This window comes from Odocoileus virginianus, chromosome 8 (assembly GCF_023699985.2).
Source record: "Odocoileus virginianus isolate 20LAN1187 ecotype Illinois chromosome 8, Ovbor_1.2, whole genome shotgun sequence".
Taxonomy (NCBI): domain Eukaryota; kingdom Metazoa; phylum Chordata; class Mammalia; order Artiodactyla; family Cervidae; genus Odocoileus; species Odocoileus virginianus.
In genome coordinates, this window is record NC_069681.1 from 13701541 (window position 1) to 13724742 (window position 23202).

A 23202-nucleotide genomic window follows, 5' to 3' on the forward strand; every position below is an offset into this window, starting at 1 on the left:
TTAGAAGTCAACTCTCTTTCAAGATAAAGAATAGGGCCACTGGGCGGGCAATTCTTTACACAGTTACTTGACGGCAGCTGAGTACTCACAGCAGGTCTACCACCAGACTACAGAACAAGTTTCCCGGTACACACACCACGGGGTTTCCTGGGGCCCTCTCCTTCCACTCAGCCCCAACTGACGCTCCGGGTGGGCCCAGCGCTTCAGGAAGTGTCCCGAGTTCCACCCCTCCCTCCAGGCAGTTTCTATTTAAAGGGGCAGTGACCCAATTTCTTCAGGATGACCTGGCTTCCCAGAGAACAGTAACACTATGCTCTGCTTCGAGGATTTGAAAGGGCATAGGAGATTTTCCTTAGGTTTTCTTAAGAGTGTAACAAGTCAATGCCATATGGCTCCTGCGGGTCTTCTAGATCCAAAAATCAGGAGTATCTAGTGCGGGGGCTTTCCAACTTTGGAAACATGCTGGGGGGTGAGGGCAGCAATGAAGACAAGAATAGAAGGAAGATTTGAGGGAGAAAAAAGATGAAGGGAGGGATGAAGATTGGAGAGAAGAAGCTGGGGAGGGAGGGAGGAAGAGAAAAAGGTGGGGAGGAAGGGAGAGAGAGAAGAATCAGAAGAGGGAAGAAGAAGAAGGCAAGGGAAGAGAGGAACATTAAAGAGGCTTCGCAAAGCAAAACTGGAACAAGCAGACGCGAAGGGCTCAGGGAGAGAGGCAGAAACTTCCTGCCCAGCAGCTGCTCAGTTCCCAAGAGGGCCCTTGGTACTTCCTACAACTTACCTCCAGGATACTCTACTCTAGTCTTACAAATACACCATTCTACTGGAGCAGACGTGGGGACGGGGTGGGAAATACAGAGAAACACATAGTTCTTCATTTGTTTTTCTCCTACACAACGCTACTTTGGAAGGTAGAAAAGGACTGAGAAAATCAAAATGAAAGGATGTGATCATCAGCAAAAGCTGGATGGTATCAATTATAGAACACAATAACCAGTAAATGTCCAAGTTGGAGCTTTCAAAAAATAGATTAAACTTTAGAAAATTCAGCAACATTTGTAATAAAAAATACAAAGCAAAGGGATCAACATCACAGATTTCCTATTAAATTATGAGATTAAAATTAATATAGTATGTCTCAAAACTCGTAGGATGTAACCAAAGTAACAGTCTTGAACATTAGAATAAATACTAAAGTAATAATGAGGCTTTACCACAGAGGAGAAAACTTGGCAAAATCAACCCAAAGAAAGTAAAAGAAAGGAGCTAGCAAAGGTAATAGCAAAAGCAATTAAAACAGAAAACATATATGAGAAGATCAACATGGCCAAAAATTGGCCCCGTGGAAAAGACTAAAATGTCAAACCCCCAGTATGATTTAGGAAAAAAGAGAAGGCAGAAATAAGCAATACCAAGAAAGAAATAGGAGGACAGCCATCATTTAAAAATACAGAATAGGCAAATTGCTAGAAAAACATTATTTACTGGAACAGACTGAAGAGATAGGAAATCTGAACAGCCCAATATTTCCACTAAATAAAATTAAATCAACAGTGAAAAACCTTTTTATAAATAAAACTCCCAGGCTAGACAGCTTCACCATCAAGTCCTAGATATCATTCACTAACACAGCCCTGGGTGGTTCCTGCAATCACCAAGAAAGGATCAGCAACAAAAAACACCAAAAGAGGCACTCCCCCATGAACAGAACAGAACCTAGTGGGTGGCCCAAAAAGATGGAGAAAATTAAAATTAGTGCCATGTGGTTGACACTAGATAAGCCACAGGAGTCCATGTGAGAAACTCTGTTGGAGAAGGGGGCATCAGTGGATGAAGGCATAGATTATACAATCATCACCAACTATGATTCTAACAAGACATGTTAAAATTCTAAGGGATATGGAGTAGCTAATAAAAGTTGAAATGTCACTGCTGACAGAATACATAAATTAGGTATTCTTCAAGATCTATTTAACTTCCTACTTCAGCAGTTACATAAACTATAAACAAACTACAGAACAACTGGTGCAGTTTATTTCTAGGAATACAAGTACAGAAAAAAAAAAATACACTCAAAATATTATAGAACAGAATGGTTAGTTCTAAATCTGTCCAAAACACGCATTATTTGTCACTTGAAATAAATTTTGAATAAATGATGAAATGATCCTCCTTTTTTTGGTTTCCAAGTAATAAATGGTACAATTGACAAAAACAGTGAGAAAGTGAAGTGAAAGTTGCTCAAGTCATGTCTCTTTGCAACCCCATGAACTACACAGCCCATGGAATTCTCCAGGCCAGAATACTGGAGTGGGTAGCCTTTCCCTTCTCCAGGGGGTCTTCCCAACCCAGGGATCGAACCCAGGTCTTCTGCATTGCAGGTAGATTCTTTACCAGCTGAGCCACCAGGGAAGCCCCCCAAAACAGGGATGATGTGCTCTATTTTTAAGAATGAAAGTGATGAAAATTATTCATTAGCCACATGATCTGACCCCTGAAATAATCAAGAATAAATTATCTTAAAATACTCTTTCATATTGAAAGCACAGCTTATTGAATCAAATTTTATGACTATTTTCAATATTTAGTAATTACAATTTACCTTAAAAATCATTCCTTTTTACATTTTCTTAAACATAAAGATTTTATTAAGAAAAGACTATCGCAGTTATTGATTAAAAATTTTAAGACTGTTATAATACTTAAAATACTTAGATCTTCCTAGACAGAATATATTTAACAGTAAAATACCACAACTGTAAAAAAAAGAATTCATTACATTTTTTTAAGAACACACCTTTTTATAATGGCTCCCTTTCATCTCAAGCACATCATGTCCGTGTGAAATGCATGCCTTGCCCTGTTCACCCTGATCCTAGTTAATGACACTGATCAATCTCTGGACTTCATCTCAAGTTCCTTCCCAAAGTGAGTCTTTTCCTAACACTTAGACCAGGTGAGGTCTCCCTGTGAAATGCTCTCATAGACCTGAATTGGTTCAGTTCAGTCGCTCAGTCGTGTCCGACTCTTTGCAACCCCATGAACCGCAGCACGCCAGGCCTCCCTGTCCATCACCAACACCAGCTTGCTCAAACTCATGTCCATTGAGTCGGTGATGCCATCCAGCCACCTCATCCTCTGTCGTCCCCTTCTCCTCCTGCCCCCAGTCCTTCCCAGCAATACACATGAATACCGCTGCTTTATAGAATTTAGTCACCTGTATAACTGAAGATGGGACAGCATGGCACACCTGTGTGCTCTACGCATAGAAGATACGGAACACAGGTGCTTTTCTGACTGTTGGACCGCCAGCATCTAGCACTGGCAGGAGTCAGATGTGTGTGAAGCAGAGGGAAGAGGGAACGATGGAGAACATAGCAAGCATCATTCCTATTTTTAAATTAACTCCTTATATAAAAAGTAAAAGAATTTCAACAGGTTCTTTGTGTAAGCTGGAACTGAACTTAAGATTGGAATTACTTTAAGTTGCTTAAATAGTTAAATCACAACATTCCCTCTGAGATGCCAGAAATTTCCAGAAGTCTTAAGTTTGAGGAAATTTTAAAATTTACATTTTAAATTTACATGAAAAGTTACATTTCACATGTCTGGCACAGGAAAAATTATGTAAAAAATAATGTATGTACAAGCTGGATTTAGATAAGGCAGAGGGACCAGAGGTCAAATTACCAACATCTGCTGGATCATACAGAAAGTTATGGAATTCCAGAAAAACATCTACTTCTGCTTTATAGACTATGCGAAAGCCTTAGACTGTGTGGATCACAACAAACAGTGGAAAATTCATGAGGTGGGAATACCAGACCACCTTACCTGCCTTCTGATAAATCTGTATGCAGATCAAGAAATAACAATTAGAACTGGACATGGAACAATAGACTGGTTCCAAATTGGGAAAGGAGTTTATTAAGGCTGTATACTGTCACCTTGCTTATTTAACTTATATGCAGAGTACATCATGCGAAATGTCAGGCTGGATAAATCACAAGCTGGAATCAAGACTGCTGGGAGAAATATACAAAACTCAGATATGCAGATAATACCACCAATATGGCAGAAAGCAAAGAGGAACTAAAGAGCCTCTTGATGAAAGTGAAAGAAGAGAGTGAAAAAGCTGGCCTGAAACTCAACATTCAAAAACCGAAGATTATGACATCTGGCGAAAAAAAGGGGAAAAAGTGGAAACAGTGGCAGATTTTCTTTTCTTGGGCTCCAAAATCACTGTGGACAGTGACTGCAGCCATGAAATTAAAAGACACCTGCTACTTGGAAGAAAAGCTATGACAAACCTAGTGTATTAAAAAGCAGAAACATTTTTGCTTACAAAGATCTGCAGAGTCAAAGCTGTATTTCCAGTAATCATATATCAGTGTAAGAACAGCTGGACCATAAAGAAAGCAGAGCACCAAAGAATTGATGCTTTCTAATTGTGGTGCTGGAGAAGACCTGAGAGTCCTTTGGACTGCAAGGAGATCCAACCAGTCAATTCTAAAGGAAATCAACCCTGAATATTCATTGGAAGGGCTGATGCTGAAGCTCCAATACTTTGGCCACCTGATGCAAAGAGCTGACTCACTGGAAAAGACTCTGATACTGGGGAAGATTGAGGGCAGGAGGAGAAGGGGACAACAGAGGATGAGATGGTTAGATGGCATCATCGATTCAAGGGACATGAGTTTGAGCAAACTCTGGGAGATAGTAAAGGACAAGGAAGCCTGGCGTGCTGCAGTCCAGGGAGTCACAAAGAGTCGGACACAACTTAGCGACTGAAAAACAACAACAAAAGAAAATAATAAAAATAATATATAGACAATAATATTACCACTATTGAGGAACTAGTATCCAAACACTGTCCTCAGTACTTTATATATACAGTATCTCATATAATCCCCATAAGAACTCTGTGCTGTGCTAAGTTGCTTCAGTCGTGTCTGGCTCTTTGTGACCCTATGGACTGTAGCCCACCAGGCTGCTCTATCCATGGGATTCTCCAGGAAAGAGTACTAGGGTGGGTTGCCTTTTCCTTCTCCAGGGGGTCTTCCCAACCCAAGGATCAAATCTGCGTCTCTTACGTCTCCTGCAATGGCAGGCGGGTTCTTTTACCGTCAGCGCCACCTGGGAAGCCCGTAAGAACTCATTTTATAGGCAGGAAAACTGAGGCACAGAAAGACCAGGAAACATGCCCAAATTCATAGGCCTAAGCAGATAATTTTTTGAGTAAGGTTTAACATCTGACTCAAAAAGTCACTACTCCTAGGAAACAGGCTCTGTTTCCTTAGATCTTGGGCTTCCCAGATGGTGCAGTGGTAAAGAATATGCCTGCCAATACAGAAAACCAGGAGACATGGGTTCGATCCTTGGTTTGGGAAGATCCCCTGGAGGAGGAAATGACAAACCATTCCAGTATTCTTGCCTGGAAAAATCCCATGGATACAGGAGCCTGATGGGCTACAGTCCATGGGCTCACAAAGAGTCACACACGACTGAGCGACTAAACAACCACCACCTTAGATCTTGTTTGAGAATTACTGACTCTTTTATCATACAGTTCTTAAAATCTGATCACCAGGCTTTCTGGGCTTCAGGAGATCAAAAAAAAAAAAAAATAAATGAAACGGGCAAATGGTTACCAGTTATACACAGTATCAAGAAGAGGTAACTTTTCTGTCTTGTTAGGCTGAGAGGTAAGTAGTCGCATCCATAAAGACAAGTCATGGCCCTGGATCTGAGCCTGAGTCATCATCATCAAACAGTAACCATCTCAGAAGGTTAAAATAAGATTAGGCATCTAAAAGTTTGTTTCAGTTAGCCCAATACTTCTCTTATGTCAAACACTAGAACCATTGGAAAACCTACATGAGTAAGTTGTAACCGTTTAGAATTTGGAAAGTGCCATCTTCTCATGCTATTTATTTAGAACTGAAGTGGAAAAAGTTTACACCTCCAAGGCTGGCCCTGAAAGGATAATGGGGAGAGTTTACTGTAAAAATGACAACAAATGGGAAGTACAGTATACATTTCACAAAAATGTAACTACTGAACCACCACTGGAGAGCATCTAAGGAACAAAAATAATACTGAGAAATATTAAATGAGAAGAACTGGATAATAACATAAGACTCATAGGGAGTTTGAACTTCATTTTTTTAAACTGAAGGAATCAGAGGGGTGCAGGTATCGATAACATATAAACAACTCTTAAATTGAGAAACTACAAAAGAAAACAAGCTTAAAGTATTTCACTTTAATATAATCTTAATATTCTTTAATATAACATTTGATCAAGATTAAAAGACCTATTGCTTTATGGTACATTAGTGTTCTTTAGTAGGGCTTCCCTGGTGGCTCAGCTGGTAAAGAATCGGCCTGCAATGCAGGAGACCCGGGTTTGATTCCTGGGTCAGGAAGAACCCCTGGGGAAGAGACAGGCTACCTACTCCAGTATTCTTGGGCTTCCCTGGTGGCTTAGCTGGTAAAGAATTTGCCTGTAATGCAGGAGACCTGGGTTCTTTGGTATAGTATAGGGTGATGCTATTAAATATTCCTTGGAATTTAGGGATTGTTGCTAAATGTTATTTCTATGTATAAAAATATCATGTGAAAATATGATAGGGACTTGAGACATAAAGATTCTAGTGAAATAAATAGACATTGACCAAATAACTGTAACAAAGTAAATTCCACTGCAGATGCTAAGGAAAGATACTAAAGCAGTAGTTATCCCAGGGCTGGCTGGTTACATAGGATAAGAGAAGCAGCAGCTGAGTTTAGGATGATTAGGGGTTTGGCTCATACACAGAGTGTATCTTGGTCCTTTAACTGGCAGAATATGGGAGGAGCAGACCATCTGAAGGGGGAGATAACTGAGGGGCGCAGCCTGGATGGGACACAAGGAGACGTGCTCACAGGGAGCCTGAGGCCCCTCGAGCACAGCTCCAGAATGTCTACAGAGGAGTACATCAGCAGCAGAAAGGGTTAGAGACACTTCAGAGGCTGAGTTTTCACACCAAACATACCACTTGTCTGTGTTTCCATGGTTCTCAGTTGCTTGTCTCACTCGGATTGTATGTCTATGCGGGGAAGCTTTCGTGCATTGACAGGTGGTGGAGGGGCTCATGGGCTAAAGCCCACCGCCCTCTGTCCCCTGCACTACCAGAGGTTGACCTAGGATCCCACAGATAAAAACTCAAGTGGAGGCAGCCGATCATCGCAGCTGGGCAGGGTCCCCGCAGTGCAAAGAAAATCTGCAGAGGAAGAGGAAGAGAAGGGCAACGACAGAACCTAAGGAAAGACCAACAGTTAAGAGGGCTGGGCGAGGAAAAATTTTAAAATAAATCAATGAGACTCAAAAAGAGAAGGTCAAGAGAGGAGAACTAGGAACCCAGGGAGGAGAATATCAGACAATGATGACAAAGACAAGAGACTGAAGGAGGTAAGACTGAAAAGTGTTTCTCGGACTCGAGACTCAACAGTTAGGAAGTCACTGGTCATGTGTGTGAACGACAGTCTCAGGAACCGGGGCTGCAAGGGGGTAAGGAAAAGGGAAGAGTCAACCCACAGCCACATCGATGAATGGGGATCAGGAAGACACGGTCTGGCTTGCTGATACACACAAGTTGCCAGTAAAAAGGAAAAGATGCAAGATAACAAGGGGTGATGTACTGACAGCATCATTATGAAGTGAAGACCCAGAGGACACAGGAGGGAATTAGTTGTTTATAATTATGCACAGAAATTTAAACCAGAGTGTGGTAAGAACACTGGTTTCAGCTGACGTTACTACTGTGATGCAGAGGCTTTCGTGCATTTGTTCATGTATTTACAAGCATGTGCCAAGCGTAGCTGAACACACACACACACACACACACACTCACTATGTTTTCAGTGTTCATCAGTTACCACCACATACAACCCCTGCCCTACCTTGAAGACTTCATCCATAATGCTGCTAAATAACATGCAATTGGTTAAGTATTTCTATTAATCCATGAGTGGATTTTATCTTCTTTATGTCCTCTTAGAATATCCAAGGGGCGATAATTACTAAAACTATGGTGATAGATGATGGTGACAATGACAATAATGAGAAGGGGGCAGGTAAGCTGGGTTCAGCAGAAAAACTATTCCTCCTTTGAACTCCCCCCAAATATTTCCTGTATAATTTATTTAACAATCATGTACACGTATTACATTATTCAAATTAAAAAGAAAACACTCATATATTTAGATCCTATGTCAATGAGACGCCTCAAAGCTGTCACAAATTCTTTGAATCCCTTCAAACTCCATGTCTCTCAAACATAAAGATGTTTAATCTCTTATTTTAGCATAAATAATGCAAAGCAAAATTAGAGAAATAGGTGCATGTTAGCAAACTTGTAGTAGGTTGTTTTTGAAAGGGAGAATGATCATTTATTGTCTGCTAGTCCACAAAAAGGAAATGAATAACAGCTCCATATATACACTGTATCATTTAATCCTCATAACACCCTCCCCCCATTTTTCAGATGAAGAAACTGAGGTTTTTAGAGAGGTTAAATAGTTTGCTGCAGGTTACACTGCTAGTAACTGAGGGTCCAGGACCAGAGATCCAAAAGGCCTTGTTACTTTCCAGCCAACCACACATCATCCTCCATTATAAATGAAGTGCAGAAAGAGTAAACATTTTGAACATCTGTATTCTTAAGCGGCAAGTTTTATTCAAACATTATAGGTTTTTTTAAAAGGTATTAGTTACTAAGATAAAAATATATTTGTTGAAAATTATATTTAAGTATATAATCAGTGATAAAAATATTAATGACAAATAATGATAACAACTAGTACTTATTATTATAAGGTACCATAAGCTATGCTTAGGGCTTTAGAAGGTATATCTTATTTATGGTCTACAATAATCTCAAGAGATAGGTACTGTTACTGTTATTCTCATTTACAAATGAGAAAATTGAGGCTCAGAGAAGTTAAGGTTAACGGTCTCAAGATCATAAGTGGCAAATAGTATTACAGGAACCTATTTTTGTAATGTCCTTTCCAGTAACAAATTAAACTCCATGAAAATTAATATATTATTTAAACACAGCTTTTCCTCTAAATGACAAATACACTCAATACTGTGCTATGCAGATTTGGACATTCATTATAAATCAAGCAACATATGGAAATATAGTTCTCCATGGATAGTCCTTCAACTACAAATGGCACGTTCAATTTAAAATCTGAGTTTTAATCCTTCAGACTTCTTATAGCAATGGCCAATCAATCAGTAAACTTTAAACCAAAGATGCTATATGGAAAGCTAGCATAACCAGCTAGCTTCCTTTTAAAATCCTTAACTGTTAAGAATATTATAGGAAATTTGCTACTGCTACTTTGATGAGAATTATGAGCAAGATATCCAAAAATTGGTCACCTCTGAACACAGAATATCACCTAAATATTCCCAAACACCCAGAGTTTACAGAGTGGTCAACTAAGTGAGGATACCCACAGTAATAGGCAGGACTTAATAGGTAGGGGTTGGGAAAAATCCAAGTATACGCAAAGAGATTATTCTTACTCAACAGTAGATGGCGCTAACACATCATATTCTTTTTTTTTTTTTTTTTTTAAATAGCTGTCCATTCCCTTCTAGAAGAATATTTTTATATAGACAACCCAGGTTATCTTAAATTAAGTATGATTCTATATAATTTAATTTCTAATCTAATTATTTAAACCTGAACACATAAGTATCTTATACGCAAATCTGGACAATTTTTTAAAAAGTACTGCTTTAATATATGATTAAAATTTACAAAGCTTGTTAATAAATTTAACAGATACACTATCACAAAACTTGAAAAACTGGGAAAAAAATAACATATAAAATAAACTCAAAAATAGTATGTGAATGTTTTGAGGTTAGAGTAGCCAGAAAGTTTGAAATTATTTTTACAGTCAACCAACCATAGGAATGTTCAAACAGCCCTCTAAAACCTCTAGTATTTACCATCATCAGTTTTCCTATCTCTTCACGAAATCCTTTAAAACTTTGCAGAATACTAACTTCCTTGACAGGAAAGGGAATATAGTTCTTCCCCACCCCTTCACATACTAGCCTACCTATTATACATCATGATAAGAGACAACAGAGGATGAGATGGTTAGATGGCATCACCAACTCAACGGACATGAGCTTGAGCAAACTCCAGAAGACAGTGAAGGACAAGGAAGCCTAGAATGCTGTAGTCCAAGGAGTCACAAAGAGTTAGACACAACTGAGCAACTGAACAATAACAGTGCCAACCCAATGGTAAGTAATGTCTCCGAATGCTGGGCAAACATAGGTATGTAAAAAGTTATTTTAATTAGCCTGGAAGAGATAAAATGCACAGTTACTTATTATTACCTGTCATGTTAGTCTAGAATGGGAGCTGGGATAGGGGAAGACAGGGAATGACAAATTATTATAAGTATAAATGATGCTCATGATAAATACATTAAATGATTTGTGGCATAAGATAGCAGTCTCAAATCCTACAAGTGAATCCAGTTATACATCTTGATGCAACACAAAACAGCACAGCACTGTTTTTAGTTGAGGGGCTCTGGCACGCGCAACATCAAGCCACACAGGCGGCTATTCAGTCTACCTGCTGCCTTGCATTAAGACGATTGATTATCGCAGGGTATCTTAAGCGAGACCAGAATTGTAGACAATGCCTCAGTGTTCGTGCCTTGGCTCCTAGTCCCAACATGTACATACTATGATACCTCAGGAAGTCATTTAAATAATTTTCAAACTCAATTTCCTCATTTATAAAATGGAAGTATATAAATCCCATTTATAATGGAAGTATAAAATGGGATTATAATGAGAACTAAAAAATAAAAGCTATGTAGAACATACAGTATAAGTGACATGCAAAGATCCAGAGAACGTAAGACTACATTTTCCTTCTATCATATTGCAGAAACAGTAAAGAGCAGACGGAAATAAGAGTAAAATCACTTCATCAAGGCAACAATCAGAAGACAAGGTTTCAAAACATTGAAATGCAGACAACCTGCCCTCTTATCAGCAAAAACTAATAAAGTATGAGTTTCTGAAAAACGGGCACATAGTATAAGCAAATAAAACCTCAAAGTCATAAACAGTAATAGTAAAACTAGTGACTCCAGCTACAAACCTAAGAGCAGTCATCATACATATGTGTACAGAAATTTCTATTAATCATATTTCAATCTTTAAATGTATAGCAATCCTGTATACAACCTAATGCCAACTGTGTACATAGTTATTAAGAGACTTTTTAGTAAGTTTTTTTTTATTGAACCCACACATATTAAATATTAGATTTTTTATTACATTTTTCATTAGAAAGACATTTCAAAAACATCCTACTATTGCAGAAAGAACAAATGACTAGGATAACTTTCAACCTAGAATTGGGTACCCAAGATCTTTCAAAAATTAGAGTTAAATAAAGTCCATTTCAGATAAACATAAAATAAAAATTTGTCACCATTTAACATTCACTAAAGAAACTCCCCAAAAATATTCCTTTAGGGAAAAGAAAAATGCTCCCTTTAAAAGGTCTGAGTTACAAGAAGGAACAGTAAGCAAAGAAGCTGGTAGACATGTACATAATACTAAACAAACACTGTCTACCATAATAATAAATAATATTTATTTAATATTTAGATAAGAAATTAATAATGTCAATATTTACATAAATAATAATGTCAAATTTATGGAACTTTTAAAAAATGAAGTTAAAATGGTCAATAACAACGTCTGACTAGTATAAACTAAAAGAATGTAAGTAGAATATATAACTCTCAAACCAGAATCGGGGGGGAAAACCTCTCACACACATCAAAATCCTACCATACAGTATTTACAAGAGACACAGCAAAATATAAGGGCATGGAAATACTAAAAGATGGAAAGTGGAAAAAAGAGATCATTGGCAATATCAACTCAAGAAAGCTGGAATGACCTTATTAAAATAAGACAAAATAGATCTAAGCAAAAGGCATCATTAGGGATAAAAAGAATCTAGACATAACAGCTTTAACGCACCAGAAATGCATAAGAATTCTCATCTTGTATTCACTGAATACATATAAATCTATAAAGCAAAAATTGATAGAATCATAAGGGAGAATGTGTCAAATCCACTCTCTTTACAATATTTAGATCAAGCAGACAAAATTAGTTAAGGTATTATACATCTAAAAAAGCAATTAAATAACTTGACTCAATGGACATAAAGAGAATTCCCAACTTCACAGTTTAAGAATACACATCCTCTACAAGCATCAATGGAATATCTACATAAACTGTTCACGTGCTAAACCATAAGGCAAGACTAAACAAATTCCAAAGAATCTGTATCACACAACCAAGTTTGTAGATCACTATGCATAATTCATTTATACATAATTTGCTAACAAAAATGATAAAAATGTAAAAACACCCACATTTTAAAGCACTCCTAGGTCAATCATTTCCACGTCAAAAACAGAATATAGTGATGATTTAAAACACTTAGAATGGGGACTTCCCTGGTGGTCCAGTGGTTCAGACTCCATGCGCCCAGTGCAGGAGGCCTGGGTTCATCTTTGGTCAGGAAACTAGATCTCATATGCCACAGCTAAGACCCAGCATGGCCAGATAAATAAAAACAATTCAAATGAAAAGAAAACGTAGACTTGTAAGATATGCTGCCAAAGTAATAACCTGGAAGAAATTGTATAGCCTTAAATGCTTACAACGTTAAAAGAAGAAAACTTGAAAATGAAGAGCTAAAATTTCAACTTAATAGAATAGGATCTAGAATAAGCCTAAAGGCAGAGAGAAACAGACAATGAATATAAAACAAAAATTCATAAAACTTTAAAACAAGATACAATTCTTACACGTTTGGTTCTTTGAAAGGTTAATAAAACAGGTCCGTGGACATAGGAGCCTGGCAGGCTACAGTCCATGGGGTTGCAAAAAGTCAGACACAACTGAGTGACTATCACTCACTCACTGAAAACATTAATGAAGAAAACGGGATACAAATATAAACAGCATGAGGAATTAAAGGATATAATCAAAAATTAAAATATATTAGAGTATTATGAAATTTGAGGCAACACTCAGAAACATCCGACCTAGAACCTTTTACATGTAAATTTCTATCAAGCAGCCAAGGTACAGAAGACGATACTCTTACAAAACAAATCTAGTAGTGAATAAAAAGATGTCATGACCAAGCTGGGCTTATTCCAGCAATAAAAGACTGGCTAATCATTAGAAAATCTTAAAATTGTATTTATCACCTTAAAAAATTAAAAGAAAAAGAAAAGATTATCTCGAGAGATTAAAAAGATTGACAAAATTTAATAAAACTTAGTAACTAAAAATGTTAAGAAAGCTTCTTTAACCACATATAAGATATCTATGCAGACCTACAGACCATATCCTTCTTAACAGTGAAATGTCAGAAGCATTTGTTTCTAAGTTAGGAACAAGTCTGCCAGTATTAGCACCCTACTAGAAAATCTAGTCCTATATTCACCAGTACAGTAGCCACTAGCCACATGCAACTATGAGCACTTGAAATATGGCTAATCCAAACTGAGACGTGCTGTAAATGTTAAACATATACTAGTTTATGAAGATTTAGTAACTCCAAAAAGTTAAGTATCTCATTAATAATTTTTATACTGATTACATTCTGAAATAACAATATTAGATTAAATAAAGCATATTATTCAAATTAGTTGCACCTGTTTCTCTACATTTTTAATGTGACTACTACAAAACCTGTATCTATTAGAATGGCTGTCAGCAAAAAAGACAAGATACAACATGTTGGCAAAGGTGTCTAGAAAAGGGAATGCTTGTGCATTTTGGTAGGAATGTAAATTGGTGTAGCCACTGTGGCAAACAGTATAGAGATTACCCAAAAAATTAAAAATACAGCTACCATATGACTCAGCCATTCTACTTCTAGGTATTTAAAAACACAAAATCAAAGATACCTGCACCTCTATGTTATTTGGATTTATGACAAAGACAGATTTGCAAAGAAGAAAAAGGATGGTCTTTTCAAATGTTAGTCCTGAGCTAATTAGCTGCTCCTATATGGAAAAACTTACTCTTAATCTCTATCACGAACCATATTTTTTTAAAAAATCGAATAAGATGGGCTATAGCTCTAGATGTTAAACAGTTTCTAGAAAATAACATAGGAGAATATCTTGGTGATAAGCAAAAATTTCTTAAACAGAACACAAAAGCATTAATTATAAAGGGAAAAATAAACAAACTGAACTACATCAAAATTGGGAAAGACATCAATAAAAGAATGAAGACAGACTGCATTGTGAGAGGAGATATTTATAATACATCAAAGAACTTATTTCAGGAATATTTAAAGAACTCCTAAAATCAATAAAGGAAAAGACAGCTTAATAGAAAAAATAGACAAGAGACTTGAACAGGTATTTTACAAAATAATATATCCCAATAGCATGGCTGCCTGCTTTTCTATCTATGCTCAATCTCATTGTTCATAAGGGAAATGCAATCTAAAACCACAACAAGGTAACACTACGTGGCTAAAATTTGAAAGACTGATGGAGGTGGATGGAGTTAGAAGCAAATAGAGCACTCATACATAGCTGGTAGATGTGCAAATAGGAAACTTGGTAATATCTACTAGAGATGAACATACACAAACCAACCAGCAATTTTATTCCTAGGTCTACCCCCAACAGAAATGCAAACATATGTGCACCAAAATGATATACATGGGCATGTTTATAACTGAATAGTCATGAAAGTCTCCAAATAAAAACTATCTGAAGTCTATCAATAGAAAAATACAATGTCATATACTCATACAATGAAATACTACATAGTTATGACAATCAGCAAATTTCTGTTAAACTCAACGAGGATGAATCTCAAAAATACAACCAGAAGTAAATGCATATATAGCATACAATTTCACTTATATAAAGTTTGAAATGGACAAAAGTAACGGACACTAGATTAGTATCTTTACCTAGATGAATGAGGGTAGTAATTAGGAGGTAGTTTCAAAGGGGATTCTAGAATGCTGGTAATGTACTCAACTTCAAACCACAATGAATTGTATTAGCAAAACTGAAAAGGTCTGTAATATCAAATTACAATCGGTGAGCTTTTTATGCACAGCTGGTGGGAGAGCAAATTGGAACAATAGTTGTGGAAAGTCCCTTTAGAAGTTGAACACATGTCTCTTCCATGACTGGGCCACTCCATTCCAGCTGGAAATACTATACAGGTCTGGGCACATCTGTAAAAGAAATGTTCACAAAATCCCTGTCCACGCTGACAAAACAACAGACAAAAACAAAACACAACTGGAAACAACCCTAGATGCTGAGCAAGAGAAGACTTTATAAACTGTGGGCTTTCACACATCTAAGTTTCATGTATTCATGAAAATGACCAATGCACAGTTATACACAGAACATGGATACTCTTAAAATACACTGAGTGAAACACATAATCCAGACAAGACTCCCCACAGGATTCCGTCTTTTATCAGTTCAGTTCAATCACTCAGTCGTGTCCAACTATTTTCGACCCCATGGACTGTAGCCTACCAGGGTCCTCCATCCATGGGATTTTCCAGGCAATAGTACTGGAGTGGGTTGCTATTTCCTTCTCCAGGGGATCTTCCCGACCCAGGGATCGAACCCAGGTCTCCCATATTGAAGACAGACACTTTATCATCTGAGCCACCAGGGAAGTCCATTTTTTATACAGCTCCTAAACAAACAAAACTGACAACACATTGTTTAGGCATAGTGCCTATCTAGATAAGCTGATGTGGGATCTATTTTGATGTAAACACAGGGGGAAGTGGATGCTGGGGGGAGGGGGGAGGGATAAAAAATAGTTTCAAAGATACTCTAATGTTTTATTCCCTGGTAGCTCAGCAGTAAAGAATCTGCCTACCATGCAGAAGTGGGTTCAATCCCCGGGTCAGGAAGATCCCCTGGCAACACATTCCAGTATTCTTGCCTGGAGAATCCCATGGACAGAAGAGCCTGGTGGGCTGCAGCCCATGGGGTTGCAGAGAGTCAGACACAACTTAGTAGATTCACAGCTGTTTATAATTAGCTTAAATGTTATGTAATTCTTTTACATGACTCCCAGATCCAATGACCAAAAGAACTCCTTAAAATATGAAAACATGAATTCCATTTCATTTCCCTTGAAAACTGCTCAAGAGATATACTCTCACCAGGTAGCTATTTACATCCAATAACTCTCAGGTACTCTTCACCTCTCCCGTCAAATATATTCCTCAAAAGGCCACCTGTGGTTGTAACAGTAGCAAATACAGCAAAGTAGGTGGCTCCAAAGGCACATCCCTCCAAAAACCACGCTCCAAAATGAGCAAAACGAACAGAATCAACTTTGTAGGAGTTCTGGAAAGTAGTCAAAGGTTTGTAAGCAACCAAGCGAATAGTGAATCATAAGGGGAAACACAAAAATGGTAGATAAGCTTGACAGCATTCCTACTTGCCCACCAACTCCCTGGCTCTGCTGCAGTCTTGATGACGGTAGCCTTCATTCACAGTGTGGGGCACTGGTCCCTGGTTGCACTGGGGGCACAGCAGACCTTGTTCTCAAAGAATCCTGTCTGTGTTAACCTATCTGTGGACAGCCTGAAAGACTGACTGACATTCACTCAGTCCAGGTAAAAAAGTGGCTAAGTAGAGGGCATGCCTAGAAAACATTAAAGGCAAGAGAACAACCCTCTGTCACCTGGGGCAAAAAGATTACAGGGAAGGTGCACAAAAGATACACTGACAGCCTGGGGAGAGAGATCCTATGGAAAATTAGCACACTGGAAAGGTACCATATAGACTGGGAAATTAGAAAGCCAACATGCACGCCCAGGACAGGATGTGAGAAGACCCTGAAATGTTACCCTTGGCTGATCTTCAGGTTCAGAGCATGAGGAAGTGAAGGCTAAAGAAGAACCATAAATAGCCTAGCTCAGCTTTAAAGGCTGTCCCAATGCAGGGCCAATCTACAAAGAGTGGGAGAGTTGGGGTTATTTGGCAACGGAGGAGGGGGTGGGGGTTCCAGACATTCAAGGCAATCTGTGCCAAAACACTAGCTGACCTCAAACGAATGGAACAGACACTTCAGAGATCACATACAGCAAAGATACAGAAATAAACCCATACAACTCTCACCGACTGATTTTAGAAAGGGGTGCCTTCTTCAAGAGGGGAAGAATGGTCTTCAGCAAATGGTGCTGGTACATTGAATACTGACATGCAAATGAATAAAGCCAGACTTCTACTCATACCATCGACAAATTCAAAATAGACCAATGATCAAAATATCAGAGCTGAAACTAAAAAATTTCTGGAACAAAACACAGAATAAAATGTCATGACTTTGGGTTTGGCAATGGATTCTTAGATGTAACACACTGCAAAGCCCAAGCAACAACAATAACAAAAATAGGTAAGTGGGACTTGGTCAAATTAAAACCTTTGTGGGTAAAACCAAGGCACTAAATGCAAAAAAAAATAAAAAAAAATAAAATAAAACCTTTGTGGATCAAAGAACATGATCAAGAACGTGAAAAGACAGCCTACCTAGTGGGAGAAAATACTTGTGACTAATACTATCCAATAAGGGTCTAGTATATATTGAACAGACCTTTGGGGTATATACCTTAGAGTGGAATTAAGACATACTGATGGTTAATAAGCACATGAAAGATGTTTAACATCTTTTAGTCACTAGGAAAATGCAAATCAAAACCACAGTAAGGTACCACTTCACACCCACTAGGATGACTATAATTAAAAGTATAGAAAATAAGTCTTGGTGAGGATGTAGAGAAATTAGAACACGTGTACCTTGCTGGTGGGAATGTGAAATGTAGTAGCAATTGTGGAAAATGGGTGGGTGGTTTCTCAAAAACTTAAAAGAAAAAGTACATGACCCAGCAATCCCACTCTTCGGTACACATCCAAAAGAGTTGAAGACATGTACTCAAATACTTACACACCGATGTTCACTAATGTGCACTATTCACAAGAGCCAAAAGGTAGAAACAAATGTTCAGGAATAGATGAATAGACAAAATGTGGCACAGACATCCCAGGGACACAATTCAGCCATAAAAATAGTACTGATTCATGCTATAACATGGGTGAACCTGGGAATCCTTATACCAAGTGAAAGTAGCCAAACAAGAGAGGTTACATGTCGTATGATGACATTCATATGAAATACTCACAACAGGTAAATCCACAGAAACAGAAAATAGATTGGTGGTTGCTGGGGCCTGGGAGCAGAGGCGAATGGCAAGCATTGCTCTTTAGGTATGAAGTTTTCTTTTGGGGTGATAAAAATGTTTTAGAATTTGACAAATTATACAACACTGTGAATGTACTTAATATCACATTTCAGTGGTAAATAGTTTATTTGTTTTAAAATAGTTAAAGTACTGTTCACTACAACTCACCTCTTCTCTAAACTGCTGCCAGGTCCATCTTTCCAAAATGCAAATCTAATCATGTAATTTTTCTACCCCAAATCCTCCCGTAGTTTCCCTGTAGGTTTTAAGACAGAGTGAAGGTCCTTATCTAGCACAACAGGTCTTCCCTGGTGTAGCCCCTCCCAGTCAGGCAGGACTGAGTGACTGAACAGCAGCCTAGCCCTCCGGCCTCACCTCCTGCAGCTCCTTGCCTTTTGTTGGTGATGGTGGTGTTCAGCTGCTAGTCACTAGTCTATCCAGTTCTTCGATACCCTATAGACTACAGCATGCAAGGCTTCCCTGCCCTTCACCATCTCTTGGAGTTTACTCAGATTCACGTCCACTGAGTCAGTGATGTTACCTAACCATCTCATTTTCTGCCGCCCCCTTCTCCTTTTGCCTTCAGTCTTTCCCAGCATCAGGGTCTTATCCAGTGAGTCAGCTCTTTGTATCAGGTGGCGAAAGTACAGGAGCTTCAGCTTCAGCATCAGTTCTTGCCTTTCCCAATTACACTCTTCCTATTTTAAAGACCTGTGCTGCTGAAGGGGTCTGTCCTTTCCTAACTGGGAAATCCTTTCCCAAGTAACTTCCCTCAAAATTCAACTAAATGTCTCATCCTCTAGAAAGGGTTATTTCACTATTTCACAGCATATTTTTCAAGCATTTATCAGAGCACTTACCTCTTACCCACTTTCCTATAGACCAGATAACCCTCAACCAGACGCTGAGGGCAGGGGCCATGACTGTATCATATTTATATCCCAGGTACCTTGCTTAGCGAATGCTCATGCATTTAGTCCTTTACTTGGTCAATCAAACAGAAAATAATTCACAGCTTTGCTCACCCTTTGCTACTTGGTCGTTAGGTCTTCATGGCTGTCCAGTATCTGAGGGAATAATTAGCAACTTGTTTGTGCAATGTTTCTGCCTCGTAATCCATCCGCAAACTAATTAAAACAAGAGCTTCTGACTTGATTAATGCGTTTAATACATGAAGAAATATTTTCTAATCCTCCTTATTAAAAAAAAAACTGCTCCAAGTCAATCTAAGGAAATGTAAATCTTTTTCTTATTAAATAAGGCCACAGTCAAGGTAAAATCCCTTAATTAGTTCTGAGATGAAAAACCCAAATATAAAAATCTAACTAATGGAACGGTTCTCTCCCTCACTGGAAATCCAGTTCGGCTTGGGCCTGTGGAGTTGGACGTCGGTTTCTCTCACTCCAGCATCACTAGCTAGCAGTTCCCCGGGCACACTGCCACACTCTTAGCCTCAGCAAATCATCTGGATGCCATTAGATACTACGCTAGAAACTAAATGCTCACATAGTCTTTTCCAAAGAAAGTATTTTCTTTTTATTTGTTTCTGCTGAAAACACTTTTGATATCTAAGACTGTTTCAACAATCTGAATTTGAAGGTACTCAGGGAAGCCCAAGGTAAGCAGGGCCGTACCTCTAGACTGCCTTGATAATTAGGTATAAACTGATATTTTGAAATATCTATAATTTACAAATGCTTCCCAAAAAATAGTACTTGCATGACAAACTACAGTTCTGTGTTTTCATTGGTAATGGGGTTAGTTTTACTCTAATTCTTCTAATTCAATCAAATTCTGTCCACTTAACATTTATAGATTTTCAACCCTGGAAAGAATGAAACACTGCCATTAACTAACTTACTTTCTTATGATCAAGACTGATTTTACCTAGAACTATTTCTGCTGACCCAAAGCATGTTCCCTGTTTTCATCATTTTATAAAATTCCAGAAAAAACTTTGGGCAAATATTTTCTCAATGCCAACAAGTCTTGTGTTTTGCCTAATTAACTCATTTCTTTTACATCGTACAGAGTTGGAATTAGCAATTACTATTTCCATCTTTAGATAGGCAGCTAGAAAGCCCTCAGCTAATTTATGCCCCACTTCTAGACTTCCATGTATGCTGTCTGGGTCATATTTTCATTCTGAGCCCCATCTTATCCTTTTTTAATGTATATACTTTCAATGTATACTTTTATAATTCTGTCATGCTGGATATATTTTTGTAAACTTCTTTAACTCCTTATGGAATATACTGTTAGAAAAACTTTACATACACACTTGACTAATTATCAGCCAGTCTGCTTCTGGGCTTCCAAATGTTATAGGAGCCAGACTTAATCATACTTATTTCACAGCTTTTCGGCAACCCACATACACATTCTTCTTTGATTATACATCCATAATCCACATAAACCATTCTATATTTTGTTTTTCATTCTTTTGGAGCCATTGAAATTTATCTCACTATCAACAAGCAACATCTCTACCTAAATTTCAGAGGTGATAGAGACAATCAACTAAATTCCCTCACTGTCCTCCTCAGACTGCATCTAAAATGTCTAATTATCATCTCAACCAAAAGAAAGAAGATGCTTCCCTCTGGGTTCTTAATGCTAAAACCTACTCAGCATTTCCCTATGGCCTTACTTTATCACATATACTTAATGGCGTCTCCTATGCTGGCTTCTTCCTTTGCCAGAAAAGTTTTATTAAACAACAACTCACCCTCTGCCACTGTTCTGTTTTAGGCAGGACCAGTGGCTCCTGCAGTGAGAACCCGGAAGGGTTAAGGACACGGAACCAGAAGCAGCGGGGTGGGGACCCAGCCGTGCGGAGCAATGGAAAATCGAGCAGAAGGAAAAGATAAAACCCTGACAGGCAACGGGTAATAAGAAGGCAGGAGGTTAGTCTCAGGGAGCTTCAGTATCATTTAAGAGAGGCCTCGGCAGATGGGACACTGCAAATGTCACACAGCAGAGACAGTCAGCCCAAGTTTCACGAAGAGGCCGAGTTATCAAACTCCTCTGCAAAGAGAAGTAAAAGTAGGTCAGGTACACAAAGTGGGGTGAAGGCGGGGACTGATCACTGGAACAAAGCAGTACACTGAATATACATACTGCCACCTGATAAAGAGTTAAAGCAGCAACAGCCATCCCGACTGCTGAATCCTCCGTGGTGAGCTGGGCCTCTTTAAACCCTCCCTAAGGTCAGACTTGCTCCCAGAGGCTCAGCTGGGGAAGGGGTGCACATATTAGAGGGAGTCAAGTGGAGCAGATGAAAGAAAACGATCAGAGGTGTGACGTGCCGGATGAAATACAAGAAGAGGGGCTCTGAATGTGGGATGACCAGTCTAGTGTAGTAAAAACAACAAACTTCTGAACACACATATTAACTGTATCAAAGTCAGAAGAATTTACAAACATACCAAAACTGTGTGGAGGTGGAGGGGAGAAGAGTGAGTGGCACACGCATGGTGGGGAGAACTCCATTAAAATGACACTCTCCCGGGGTTATCAATGATCTTTATACTCAACAGCCAACTGTACTTAACCTACCTAAAGTTGTGCTCCAACAGCCCTCTAGCAGATGAAATGAAAATCTCTCTCTGATTTGTCTTTATATGCAACAAAAAATATATGCAACCACCCCCAAAAAAGGTGTATCGATTTACCTTTTTGGTATATGGTTATTTTCCGTTTGCCATCTCTTGCTCACTGAAAACTTTTCTCTCTCTCATAGTTTCAATATGATACTTATAAATTTATATGGCTGATTCAACTAAATGCTTATTAAGAAGCATTTTTTTTTTTTTAATACACAATCCTCCTTTCAAATGCTCCACGCTTTTCTGACTGATAACTAAGTTGCTGATTTTTCCAAGTCCCATCTTGGTTCCAAAGACACAAGTAATTGGATACTTATTTGAGATGGAAAACACTTTCAGATAACCTTTAACTTCTCTCAGCCTGAAAAACCCTTTACCTCTAATTAAATCCTCTTTTTCTTTTCAGAGTCTAACAACAATGATAGTTAACACTTTCAAGCCCTGTTCTATATGACTGATTGCTCATTTAATCCTCAACCAGGGTTCCTTACTGGAAGCACTGTACACAGAAAATTATCTGATGCCTATTTTCTCAAATCTCCCAAAAGTGGTTCAAAACTAGCGCCATTTCAGATGTGTAGGAGACAAATCAATACATAAATAGATGACTGAGGTCATTATTGCTGAATTTTCCCAAGAAATTCCTGTTTAGAAAGCCCTTAAGGCAGTAGGTAAGCTATATTATTGTCCCCATTTGACAGACGAGGAAGTGAGGCAGAAGCTGCATTACTAGACCAAGGTCACATTGCTAGTGAAGTAAGCAGAGGAAGCAGGATTCAGATCCAGAGTCCTTACTACTTCAGTAACTCCAAATCTACAGCTCTGAATCCACTGAGCTCTCCCTTCATATACATTGTTGTTTAGTCACTAAGTCATGTCTGACTCTTTGCGACATGGAGAGTCCATGGGATTTTCCAGGCAAGAATACCGGAGTGGGTTGCCATCTCATCCTCCAGGGGATCTTCCCGACTTAGGGATTAAACCTGCATCTCCTGCATTGGTAGATAAGTTCTTTACCACTGAGCCACCAGGGAATCTCTCCCTTCATATGTAAGCAATACCTTATGAACTAATCCTTAATGATGTACTATTTTTATAGTTATTTTACAAACATACATACTTGTCACAACAAAACTGCAAGCTGTTTAAAATAGGGACCACAACAAACTTCCCTTGTATTCCTATAGCCTCAGGCTCCTGAAAAAAGTCAATTA

General features: G+C 38.4%; 1 protein-coding gene across 3 annotated transcripts in view; it reads right to left on the bottom strand.

Annotated features, from left to right (window-relative positions):
• The window catches only part of TSC22D1 (TSC22 domain family member 1), a 124301-nt gene that overhangs the window by 36870 nt on the left and 64229 nt on the right, over positions 1 to 23202 (bottom strand). Inside the window, exon 1 of one of the 3 annotated variants that reach the window (XM_070471194.1) lies at positions 90 to 120. The exons of the other annotated variants lie outside the window; for them this stretch is intronic. The gene's annotated coding sequence lies outside the window, so the exon portion shown is untranslated. Of the gene's footprint in view, positions 1 to 89; positions 121 to 23202 lie in introns of those variants that run through there. 3 annotated transcript variants of the gene reach the window in all.